Genomic DNA, 12,455 nt, shown 5'->3' with positions numbered 1-12,455 from the left:
TTAAGGCTAGTGTTAGAGTGTTAGGTTTAGAGTTACGATTGGGATTGGAGGTTAACATTAGGGCTAGGATTAGGCTTAGGGTTATGGTTAGTGTTCGGGTTAGGGTTAGGGTTAGGGTTATGGTTAGCCTTTGGATTCGGGTGAGGGTTAGCGTTAGTGGTTAGGCTTATGGTTATGGTTAGGGTTGGAGTTAGGGTTGGAATTAGAGTTTAGGGTTAGTGTTAGGGTTAGAGTAAGTGTTAGTGTTTAGTGTTAGGGTTAGGGTTAGCATTAGGGTTATGCTTTTTAGTTAGGCTTAGGTTTAGCATTAGGGTTGTTTTTCGTGATAGGTTTAGGGTTAGGGATAGTGTCAGGGTTAGGTTTTGGGTTTAGTGTTAGGGTTAGGCTTATGATTAGTGTTAATTTTGGTTTAGAGTTTAGGATTAGGGTTAGAGTTGAGCGTTATGGTTAAGGTTAGAGTTCGGTTTAGGGTTATGGTTAGCATTAGAGTTAGAGTTAGGGATACATTTAGGGTTATGGTTAGGTTTAAGGGTAGTGTTGAAACTTAGGTTTAGCGTTAGTTTTAGTGTTAGAAGTTAGCTTTAGTGTGATGGTTAGAGTTAGGGTTAGGTTGAGATTTAGGGTTAGGGTTAGGGTGAGTGTTAGAAAATACGTTTGTGTTAGGGTCAGGACTAGTGTTAGGGTTAGACACGGTTAGGGTTAGGGTTAGGGTTTGGATTGGTGTTAGGGATAGGCTTAGTGTTAGAGTTAGAGTTAGGGTTAGTGTTAGGATTAGCGTTTGGTGTGAAGGTTTAGGATTAGGGTTAGGGTTTGGGTTAGGGGTAGGGTTAAAAGGTTAGGGTTAGGCTTAGCGTTTAGGGTTAGTGTTAGCATTAGGTTTAGGGTTATAGTTACAGTTTGGTTTCTTCTTAGGTTTAGGGTTATAGGTCAGGCTTATGGTTAGGGTTAGGTTTATTGTTAGGGTTATGTTTAGGGTTAGAATTAATGGTACGTGTTAGGGTTAGGGTAAGGGTTAGGGTTAGTGTTAGGGTTTGGTTTTGGGTGAGGGTTAGGTTTAGCGGTATGGGTTAGGGTTAGTGTTAGGGATTAGGTTTAGAGCTATGTTTAGGTTTAGGGTGGGTTTAGGCATAGGGATAAATTTAGGGATAGTGTTAGGGTTAAGGTTAGGGTTTAGTTTTATTGTTAGGGTTAGTGTTAGGTTTGGAGGTTACGGATATATTTAGGGTTAGTGTTAGTGTTAGGGTTATGGTTCGAGTTTAGTGCTAGGGTAAGTGTTAGGGTTAGGCTTACGGTTAGGGTTAAGGTTATGGTTAGATGTTAGCGTTAAATTAAAGTTAGGGTTAGGTGTAGGGTTCAGGTTAGGGTTAAGGTTAGGGTTAGGCTTAGCGGCTAGTCTTAGTGTTAGGGTTAGTGTTGAAGCTTAGGTTTAGATTTAGGTTCAGGGTTAGAAGTTAGCTTTAGCATTATGTTTAGGCTTAGGGTTAGGTTGAGTTTTACGGTTAGGGTTAGGGTAAGGGTTAGAAGGTAGGTTTGTGTTACTGTTAGGTTTAGGTTCAGGTTTAGGGTTAGGGTTAGAGGTTAGGGTTAGGGTTAGGTTTAGGGTTAGGGTTAGGGTTAGAGATTAGGGTTAAGGTTAGAGTTAGGGTCAGGTTTAGGATTAAGTTTAGTGTAACATTTAGGCTTAGGGTTATATTTAGGTTTAGTGTTAGTGTTAGGGTTAGATTTAGAGGTTGGTGTTATGGTTATGGTTAGGGTTAGGGTTACACTTACGTTTCAGGTTAGTGTGAGATTTAGGGCTGGCTTAGGGTTAGGGTGAGGATTAGGAGTTTATGTTTGGTTTAGGCTTAGGGATAGGGTTAGGGTTAAGTTTAGGGTTAGGGTTAGGGTTAGGTTTAGGGTTAGGTTTAGGTTTAGGGGTTGGTTGTTAGGGAGATGATTATTGTTAGGTTTAGGGTTATGATTAGTTTTAGGGATATTGTTAAGCTTGGAGTTAGTGTTAGGGTTAGTTTTGGGTTGGGTTTAGGGTGAGGGTTAGGTTTAGAGTTAGGGTTAGGATTACGTTTCGGTATAGGGAAAGGGTTAGGATTAGGGTTAGATGATAGGTTACAGTTAGGATTAGGGTTAGTGTGAGGATTAGGGTTAGGGTTAGTGTTAGGTTTAGCGTTAGGGTTAGGGTTAGAGTTAGGGTTAGGTTTAGCGTTAGGGTTAGGGTTAGAGTTAGGGTTAGATTTAGGGTTAGGGCAAAGGTTAGGGTCATGGTTAGGGTTAGGGTTAGGATTGAGATTAGGGTTAGGGTTAGAGTTAGGGTTAGGGTTAGGATTAGGGTTTGATGTTAGGGGTTAGGTTTAGGGCTAGCGTTAGGGGTAGTGTTAGACTGTTAGGGTTAGGGTTAGGGTTGGGGTTTGAGGTTAGCATTAGGGCTAGGTTTAGGCTTTGCGTTATGGTTAGTGTTCGGGTTAGGGTTAGGCTTAGGGTTATGGTTAGCCTTTGGATTCAGGTGAGGTTTAGGGTTATGGTTAGGGTAACTGTTAGTTTTAGAGGATACTGTTAGTGTTACGGTCAGTGTTAGGGTTAGAATTTGGGTTTAGGGTTAGAGTTAGTGTTAGGGTTAGTTTTAGGGATAAGGTTAGGTTTAGGTATGGTGTTAGCGTTAGTGTTATTGTTTACGGTTTCGGTTAGGTTTAGGTTAGGGTTAGTTTTAGATTTAGTGTTAAGGTGAGGGTTATGGTTAGGGTTAGGTTTAGGGTTATGGCTAAGGTTAGGTTTAGTGTTAGGGTTAGTGTTGGACAGGGTTATGGTTATGGTTAGGGTTAGGATTGGGATTAGGTTTAGGGTTAGTGTTAGGCTTAGGGTTAGGTTTAGGGTTTCACGTTAGGGGTTAGGTTTAGAGCTAACGTTAGGGTTAGTGTTAGAGTGTTAAGGTTAGGGTTAGGGTTGAGGTTTGAGGTTAGCATTAGGGCTAGGATTAGGCTTAGGGTTATGGCTAGTGACCGGGTTAGGGTTAGGGTTAGGGTTATGGTTAGCCTTTGGATTCGCGTGAGGGTTAGGCTTAGAGGTTAGGCTTATGGTTAAGGTTAATGTTGGAGTTACGTTTGGAGTTAGTGTTTAGGGTTAGTGTTAGGGTTAGAGTAAGGGTTAGTGTTAGTGTTAGTGTTATGGTTAGGGTTTATAGTTAGGCTTAGGTTTAGCATTAGGGTTGTTTTTAGTGATAGGTTTAGGTTTAGGGGTAGTGTCAGGGTTAGTTTTTGAGTTTAGTCTTAGGGTTAGGGTTAGGGTTAGGTTTGGAATTTAGGGATAGATTTAGGGTTAGGGTTAGTGTTAGGGTTACGGTTCTAGTTTAGTGCTAGGGTTAGCGTTAGGGTTAGGCTTACGGTTAGGGTTAAGGTTATGGTTAGATGTTAGCATTAAATTAGATTTAGGATTAGGTGTATGGTTCAGGTTAGGTTTAGGGTTAGGCTTAGAGGTTAGGGTTAGTGTTAGGCTTAGGGTTGAAGCTTAGGTTTAGATTAGGTTCAGGGTTAGAAGTTGGCTTTAGCGTTATGTTTAGGGTTAGGGTTAGATTGAGTTTTACGGCTAGGTTTAGGGTTAGGTTTAGCAGTTAGGTTTGTGTTACTGACAGGTTTATTTTCAGGTTTAGGGTTAGGTTTAGATGCTAGGGTTAGGGTTAGGTTTAGGGTTAGGGTTAGGGTTAGAGATTATGGTTAAGGTTAGAGTTAGGGTCAGGTTTAGGGTTAAGTTTAGTGTAACATTTAGGCTTAGGGATAGATTTAGGGTTAGTGTTAGGGTTAGGGTTAGATTTAGAGGTTAGTGTTATGGTTATGGTTAGGGTTAGGGTTACGCTTAGGTTTCAGTTTAGGTTAGATTTAGGGCTGGCTTAGGGTTAGGGTGAGGATTAGAGGCAAATGTTTGGTGTAGGCTTAGGGTTAGGGTTAGTTTTAAGGTTGGCTTTAGGGTTAGAGTTAAGTTTAAGGTTAGGGGTTAGTTGTAGGGAGATGATTAGGGTTAGGTTTAGGTTTATTATTAGTTTTAATGATATTGTCAAGGTTGGAGTTAGTGTTAGGGTTAGTTTTGTGTTGGGTTTAGGGTTAGGGTTAGCTTTAGAGTAAGGGTTAGGGTTACGTTTCAGTATATTGTAAGGGGTAGGATTAGGGTTAGATGATAGGTTACAGTTAGGGTTAGAGTTAGTGTGAGGGTTAGGGTAAGGGTTAGAGTTACGTTTAGCCTTAGGGTTAAGGTTAGAGTTAGGGTTAGTGTTAGTGTTAGGGTTAGATTTAGGTTTAGGGTAAAGGTTAGGGTTAATTTTAGGGTTGGGGTTAGATTTAGGGTTAGGATTAGGGTCAGGATTGAGATTAGGATTAGGGTTAGAGTTAGGGTTAGGGTTAGGATTAGGGTTTTACGTTAGGGGTTAGGTTTAGGGCTAGCGTTAAGGTTAGTGTTAGAGTGTTAGGGTTACGGTTAGGGGTGGGGTTTGAGGTTAGCATTAGGGCTAGGATTAGGCTTTGGGTTATGGTTAGTGTTCAGGTTAGGGTTAGGGTTTGGTTAGGCTTAGAGTTGGCATGGTTATGCGTATGGTTAGGGTTAGGATTGGGATTAGGTTTAGGGTTAGGGTTAGGGGTTGCTTTTGGTTAGAGGTTCACGTTAGATTTAGGGCTAGGGTTAGGGTTAGGGTTAGGGTTACGTTTAGGGTTAGAATTAATGGTAAGAGTTACGGTTAGGGTAAGGGTCAGGGTTAGTGTTAGGTTTAGCGTTAGGGTTAGGGTTAGAGTTAGGGTTAGGTTTAGGGTTAGATTTAGGGTTAGGGTAAAGGTTAGGGTTAGGGTTAGGGTTAGGATTGAGATTAGGGTTAGGGTTACATTTAGGTTTAGGTTTAGGTTTAGGGTTTCACGTTAGGGCTTAGGTTTAGGGCTAGTGTTAGAGTGTTAGGTTTAGAGTTAGGGTTGGGATTGGAGGTTAACATTAGGGCTAGGATTAGGCTTAGGGTTATGGTTAGTGTTCGGGTTAGGGTTAGGGTTAGGGTTATGGTTAGCCTTTGGATTCGGGTGAGGGTTAGGGTTAGAGGTTAGGCTTATGGTTATGGTTAGGGTTGGAGTTAGGTTTGGAATTAGAGTTTAGGGTTAGTGTTAGGGTTAGAGTAAGTGTTAGTGTTAGTGTTAGGGTTAGGGTTAGGGTTAGGATTAGGGTTAGGGTTTTTAGTTAGGCTTAGTTTTAGCATTAGGGTTGCTTTTCGTGATAGGTTTAGGGTTAGGGATAGTGTCAGTGTTAGGTTTTGGGTTTAGTGTTAGGGTTAGGGTTATGATTAGTGTTAAGGTTTGGTTTAGAGTTTAGGATTAGGGTTAGAGTTGAGCGTTATGGTTAAGGTTAGAGTTCGGTTTAGGTTTATGGTTAGCATTAGAGTTAGAGTTAGGTTTACATTTAGGGTTACGGTTAGGTTTAAGGGTAGTGTTGAAATTTAGGTTTAGCGTTAGTGTTAGTGTTAGAAGTTAGCTTTAGTGTGATGGTTAGAGTTAGGGTTAGGTTGAGATTTAGGGTTAGGTTTAGGGTGAGTGTTAGAAAATACGTTTGTGTTAGGGTCAGGGCTAAGGTTAGGTTTAGACAGGGTTAGGGTTAGGGTTAGGGTTTGGATTGGTGTTAGGGATAGGCTTAGTGTTAGAGTTAGAGTTAGGGTTTGTGTGAGGATTAGCGTTTGGCGTGAAGGTTTAGGATTAGGGTTAGGGTTTGGGTTAGGGGTAGCGTTAAAAGGTTAGGGTTAGGCTTAGGGTTTAGGGTTAGTGTTAGCGTTAGGGTTAGGGTTATGGTTACGGTGTGGGTTCTTCTTAGGTTTAGGGTTATAGGTCAGGCTTATGGTTAGGGTTAGGTTTATTGTTAGGGTTATGTTTAGGGTTAGAGTTAATGGTAAGTGTTAGGGTTAGGGTAAGGGTTAGGGTTAGTGTTAGGGTGTGGTTTTGGGTGAGGGTTAGGTTTAGTGGTATGGGTTAGGGTTAGTGTTAGGGATTAGGTTTAGAGGTAGGTTTAGGTTTAGGGTTGGGTTTAGGCATCTGGATAAATTTAGGGATAGTGTTAGGGTTAAGGTTAGGGTTTAGTTTTATTGTTAGGGTTAGTGTTAGGTTTGGAGGTTACGGATATATTTAGGGTTAGTGTTAGGGTTATGGTTCGAGTTTAGTGCTAGGGTTAGTGTTAGGGTTAGGCTTACGGTTAGGGTTAAGGTTATGGTTAGATGTTAGCGTTAAATTAAAGTTAGGATTAGGTGTAGGGTTCAGGTTAGAGTTAAGGTTAGGCTTAGAGGCTAGTCTTAGTGTTAGGGTTAGTGTTGAAGCTTAGGTTTAGATTTAGGTTCAGGGTTAGAAGTTAGCTTTAGCGTTATGTTTAGGGTTAGGGTTAGGTTGAGTTTTACGGTTAGGGTTAGGGTAAGGGTTAGAAGGTAGGTTTGTGTTACTGTTAGGTTTAGGTTCAGGTTTAGGGTTAGGGTTAGAGGTTAGGGTTAGGGTTAGGTTTAGGGTTAGGGTTAGGGTTAGAGATTAGGGTTAAGCTTAGAGTTAGGGTCAGGTTTAGGATTAAGTTTAGTGTAACATTTAGGCTTAGGGTTATATTTAGGGTTAGTGTTAGTGTTAGGGTTAGATTTAGAGGTTAGTGTTATGGTTATGGTTAGGGTTAGGGTTACACTTAGGTTTCAGGTTAGTGTAAGATTTAGGGCTGGCTTAGGGTTAGGGTGAGGATTAGCAGTTAATGTTTGGTGTAGGCTTAGGGATAGGGTTAGGGTTAAGGTTAGGGTTAGGGTTAGGGTTAGGTTTAGTGTTAGGTTTAGTTTTAGGGGTTAGTTGTTAGTGAGATGATTATTGTTAGGTTTAGGGTTATGATTAGTTTTAGGGATATTGTTAAGCTTGGAGTTAGTGTTAGGGTTAGTTTTGGGTTGGGTTTAGGGTGAGGGTTAGCTTTAGAGTTAGGGTTAGGATTACGTTTCGGTATAGGGAAAGGGTTAGGATTAGGGTTAGATGATAGGTTACAGTTAGGGTTAGGGTTAGTGTGAGGATTAGGGTTAGGGTTAGAGTTAGGTTTAGCGTTAGGGTTAGGGTTAGAGTTAGGGTTAGATTTAGGGTTAGGGCAAAGGTTAGGGTTATGGTTAGGGTTAGGGTTAGGATTGAGATTAGGGTTAGGCTTAGAGTTAGGGTTAGGGTTTGGATTAGTGTTTGACATTAGTGGTTAGGTTTAGGGCTAGCGTTAGGGGTAGTATTAGAGTGCTAGGGTTAGGGTTAGGGTTGGGGTTTGAGGTTAGCATTAGGGCTAGGATTAGGCTTAGGGTTATGGCTAGGGTTCGGGTTAGGGTTAGGGTTAGGGTTATGGTTAGCCTTTGGATTCGCGTGAGGGTTAGGCTTAGAGGTTAGGCTTATGGTTAAGGTTAATGTTGGAGTTACGGTTGGAGTTAGAGTTTAGGGTTAGTGTTAGGGTTAGGGTAAGGGTTAGTGTTAGTGTTAGTGTTATGGTTAGGGTTTATAGTTAGGCTTAGGTTTAGCATTAGGGTTGTTTTTAGTGATAGGTTCAGGGTTAGGGATAGTGTCAGGGTTAGTTTTTGAGTTTAGTCTTACGGTTAGGGTTAGGGTTAGGTTTGGAATTTAGGGATAGATTTAGGGTTAGGGTTAGTGTTAGGGTTACGGTTCTAGTTTAGTGCTAGGGTTAGCGTTAGGGTTAGGCTTACGGTTAGGGTTAAGGTTATGGTTAGATGTTAGCATTAAATTAGATTTAGGATTAGGTGTATGGTTCAGGTTAGGTTTAGGGTTAGGCTTAGAGGTTAGGGTTAGTGTTAGGCTTAGGGTTGAAGCTTAGGTTTAGATTAGGTTCAGGGTTAGAAGTTGGCTTTAGCGTTATGTTTAGGGTTAGGGTTAGATTGAGTTTTACGGCTAGGTTTAGGGTTAGGTTTAGCAGTTAGGTTTGTGTTACTGACAGGTTTATTTTCAGGTTTAGGGTTAGGTTTAGAAGCTAGGGTTAGGGTTAGGTTTAGGGTTAGGGTTAGGGTTAGAGATTATGGTTAAGGTTAGAGTTAGGGTCAGGTTTAGGGTTAAGTTTAGTGTAACATTTAGGCTTAGGGATAGATTTAGGGTTAGTGTTAGGGTTAGGGTTAGATTTAGAGGTTAGTGTTATGGTTATGGTTAGGGTTAGGGTTACGCTTAGGTTTCAGTTTAGGTTAGATTTAGGGCTGGCTTAGGGTTAGGGTGAGGATTAGAGGCAAATGTTTGGTGTAGGCTTAGGGTTAGGGTTAGTTTTAAGGTTGGCTTTAGGGTTAGAGTTAAGTTTAAGGTTAGGGGTTAGTTGTAGGGAGATGATTAGGGTTAGGTTTAGGTTTATTATTAGTTTTAATGATATTGTCAAGGTTGGAGTTAGTGTTAGGGTTAGTTTTGTGTTGGGTTTAGGGTTAGGGTTAGCTTTAGAGTAAGGGTTAGGGTTACGTTTCAGTATATTGTAAGGGGTAGGATTAGGGTTAGATGATAGGTTACAGTTAGGGTTAGAGTTAGTGTGAGGGTTAGGGTAAGGGTTAGATTTACGTTTAGCCTTAGGGTTAAGGTTAGAGTTAGGGTTAGTGTTAGTGTTAGGGTTAGATTTAGGTTTAGGGTAAAGGTTAGGGTTAATTTTAGGGTTGGGGTTAGATTTAGGGTTAGGATTAGGGTCAGGATTGAGATTAGGATTAGGGTTAGAGTTAGGGTTAGGGTTAGGATTAGGGTTTTACGTTAGGGGTTAGGTTTAGGGCTAGCGTTAAGGTTAGTGTTAGAGTGTTAGGGTTACGGTTAGGGGTGGGGTTTGAGGTTAGCATTAGGGCTAGGATTAGGCTTTGGGTTATGGTTAGTGTTCAGGTTAGGGTTAGGGTTTGGTTAGGCTTAGAGTTGGCAGGGTTATGCGTATGGTTAGGGTTAGGATTGGGATTAGGTTTAGGGTTAGGGTTAGGGGTCGCTTTTGGTTAGAGGTTCACGTTAGATTTAGGGCTAGGGTTAGGGTTAGGGTTAGGGTTACGTTTAGGGTTAGAATTAATGGTAAGAGTTACGGTTAGGGTAAGGGTCAGGGTTAGTGTTAGGTTTAGCGTTAGGGTTAGGGTTAGAGTTAGGGTTAGGTTTAGGGTTAGATTTAGGGTTAGGGTAAAGGTTAGGGTTAGGGTTAGGGTTAGGATTGAGATTAGGTTTAGGGTTATATTTAGGTTTAGGTTTAGGTTTAGGGTTTGACGTTAGGGCTTAGGTTTAGGGCTAGTGTTAGAGTGTTAGGTTTAGAGTTAGGGTTGGGATTGGAGGTTAACATTAGGGCTAGGATTAGTCTTAGGGTTATGGTTAGTGTTCGGGTTAGGGTTAGGGTTAGGGTTATGGTTAGCCTTTGGATTCGGGTGAGGGTTAGGGTTAGAGGTTAGGCTTATGGTTATGGTTAGGGTTGGAGTTAGGTTTGGAATTAGAGTTTAGGGTTAGTGTTAGGGTTAGAGTAAGTGTTAGTGTTAGTGTTAGGGTTAGGGTTAGGGTTAGGATTAGGGTTAGGGTTTTTAGTTAGGCTTAGTTTTAGCATTAGGGTTGTTTTTCGTGATAGGTTTAGGGTTAGGGATAGTGTCAGGGTTAGGTTTTGGGTTTAGTGTTAGGGTTAGGGTTATGATTAGTGTTAAGGTTTGGTTTAGAGTTTAGGATTAGGGTTAGAGTTGAGCGTTATGGTTAAGGTTAGAGTTCGGTTTAGGTTTATGGTTAGCATTAGAGTTAGAGTTAGGTTTACATTTAGGGTTACGGTTAGGTTTAAGGGTAGTGTTGAAACTTAGGTTTAGCGTTAGTGTTAGTGTTAGAAGTTAGCTTTAGTGTGATGGTTAGAGTTAGGGTTAGGTTGAGATTTAGGGTTAGGGTTAGGGTGAGTGTTAGAAAATACGTTTGTGTTAGGGTCAGGGCTAAGGTTAGGTTTAGACAGGGTTAGGGTTAGGGTTAGGGTTTGGATTGGTGTTAGGGATAGGCTTAGTGTTAGAGTTAGAGTTAGGGTTAGTGTTAGGATTAGCGTTTGGCGTGAAGGTTTAGGATTAGGGTTAGGGTTTGGGTTAGGGGTAGCGTTAAAAGGTTAGGGTTAGGCTTAGGGTTTAGGGTTAGTGTTAGCGTTAGCGTTAGGGTTATAGTTACGGTGTGGGTTCTTCTTAGGTTTAGGGTTATAGGTCAGGCTTATGGTTAGGGTTAGGTTTATTGTTAGGGTTATGTTTAGGGTTAGAGTTAATGGTAAGTGTTAGGGTTAGGGTAAGGGTTAGGGTTAGTGTTAGGGTGTGGTTTTGGGTGAGGGTTAGGTTTAGTGGTATGGGTTAGGGTTAGTGTTATGGATTAGGTTTAGAGGTAGGTTTAGGTTTAGGTTTGGGTTTAGGCATCTGGATAAATTTAGGGATAGTGTTAGGGTTAAGGTTAGGGTTTAGTTTTATTGTTAGGGTTAGTGTTAGGTTTGGAGGTTACGGATATATTTAGGGTTAGTGTTAGGGTTATGGTTCGAGTTTAGTGCTAGGGTTAGTGTTAGGGTTAGGCTTACGGTTAGGGTTAAGGTTATGGTTAGATGTTAGCGTTAAATTAAAGTTAGGATTAGGTGTATGGTTCAGGTTAGAGTTAAGGTTAGGCTTAGAGGCTAGTCTTAGTGTTAGGGTTAGTGTTGAAGCTTAGGTTTAGATTTAGGTTCAGGGTTAGAAGTTAGCTTTAGCGTTATGTTTAGGGTTAGGGTTAGGTTGAGTTTTACGGTTAGGGTTAGGGTAAGGGTTAGAAGGTAGGTTTGTGTTACTGTTAGGTTTAGGTTCAGGTTTAGGGTTAGGGTTAGAGGTTAGGGTTAGGGTTAGGTTTAGGGTTAGGGTTAGGGTTAGAGATTAGGGTTAAGGTTAGAGTTAGGGTCAGGTTTAGGATTAAGTTTAGTGTAACATTTAGGCTTAGGGTTATATTTAGGGTTAGTGTTAGTGTTAGGGTTAGATTTAGAGGTTAGTGTTATGGTTATGGTTAGGGTTAGGGTTACACTTAGGTTTCAGGTTAGTGTAAGATTTAGGGCTGGCTTAGGGTTAGGGTGAGGATTAGCAGTTAATGTTTGGTGTAGGCTTAGGGATAGGGTTAGGGTTAAGGTTAGGGTTAGGGTTAGGGTTAGGTTTAGTGTTAGGTTTAGTTTTAGGGGTTAGTTGTTAGTGAGATGATTATTGTTAGGTTTAGGGTTATGATTAGTTTTAGGGATATTGTTAAGCTTGGAGTTAGTGTTAGGGTTAGTTTTGGGTTGGGTTTAGGGTGAGGGTTAGCTTTAGAGTTAGGGTTAGGATTACGTTTCGGTATAGGGAAAGGGTTAGGATTAGGGTTAGATGATAGGTTACAGTTAGGGTTAGGGTTAGTGTGAGGATTAGGGTTAGGGTTAGAGTTAGGTTTAGCGTTAGGGTTAGGGTTAGAGTTAGGGTTAGATTTAGGGTTAGGGCAAAGGTTAGGGTTATGGTTAGGGTTAGGGTTAGGATTGAGATTAGGGTTAGGCTTAGAGTTAGGGTTAGGGTTAGGATTAGGGTTTGACATTAGTGGTTAGGTTTAGGGCTAGCGTTAGGGGTAGTGTTAGAGTGCTAGGGTTAGGGTTAGGGTTGGGGTTTGAGGTTAGCATTAGGGCTAGGATTAGGCTTAGGGTTATGGCTAGGGTTCGGGTTAGGGTTAGGGTTAGGGTTATGGTTAGCCTTTGGATTCGCGTGAGGGTTAGGCTTAGAGGTTAGGCTTATGGTTAAGGTTAATGTTGGAGTTACGGTTGGAGTTAGAGTTTAGGGTTAGTGTTAGGGTTAGGGTAAGGGTTAGTGTTAGTGTTAGTGTTATGGTTAGGGTTTATAGTTAGGCTTAGGTTTAGCATTAGGGTTGTTTTTAGTGATAGGTTCAGGGTTAGGGATAGTGTCAGGGTTAGTTTTTGAGTTTAGTCTTACGGTTAGGGTTAGGGTTAGGTTTGGAATTTAGGGATAGATTTAGGGTTAGGTTTAGTGTTAGGGTTACGGTTCTAGTTTAGTGCTAGGGTTAGCGTTAGGGTTAGGCTTACGGTTAGGGTTAAGGTTATGGTTAGATGTTAGCATTAAATTAGATTTAGGATTAGGTGTATGGTTCAGGTTAGGTTTAGGGTTAGGCTTAGAGGTTAGGTTTAGTGTTAGGGTTAGGGTTGAAGCTTAGGTTTAGATTAGGTTCAGGGTTAGAAGTTGGCTTTAGCGTTATGTTTAGGGTTAGGGTTAGATTGAGTTTTACGGCTAGGTTTAGGGTTAGGTTTAGCAGTTAGGTTTGTGTTACTGACAGGTTTATTTTCAGGTTTAGGGTTAGGTTTAGAAGCTAGGGTTAGGGTTAGGTTTAGGGTTAGGGTTAGGGTTAGAGATTATGGTTAAGGTTAGTGTTAGGGTCAGGTTTAGGGTTAAGTTTAGTGTAACATTTAGGCTTAGGGATAGATTTAGGGTTAGTGTTAGGGTTAGGGTTAGATTTAGATGTTAGTGTTATGGT

Source organism: Cavia porcellus, unplaced genomic scaffold (assembly GCF_034190915.1).
Source record: "Cavia porcellus strain 051 isolate PalLab524CR breed Dunkin Hartley unplaced genomic scaffold, mCavPor4.1 scaffold_1, whole genome shotgun sequence".
Lineage (NCBI taxonomy): Eukaryota > Metazoa > Chordata > Mammalia > Rodentia > Caviidae > Cavia > Cavia porcellus.
This window is presented reverse-complemented; position numbering follows the sequence as displayed.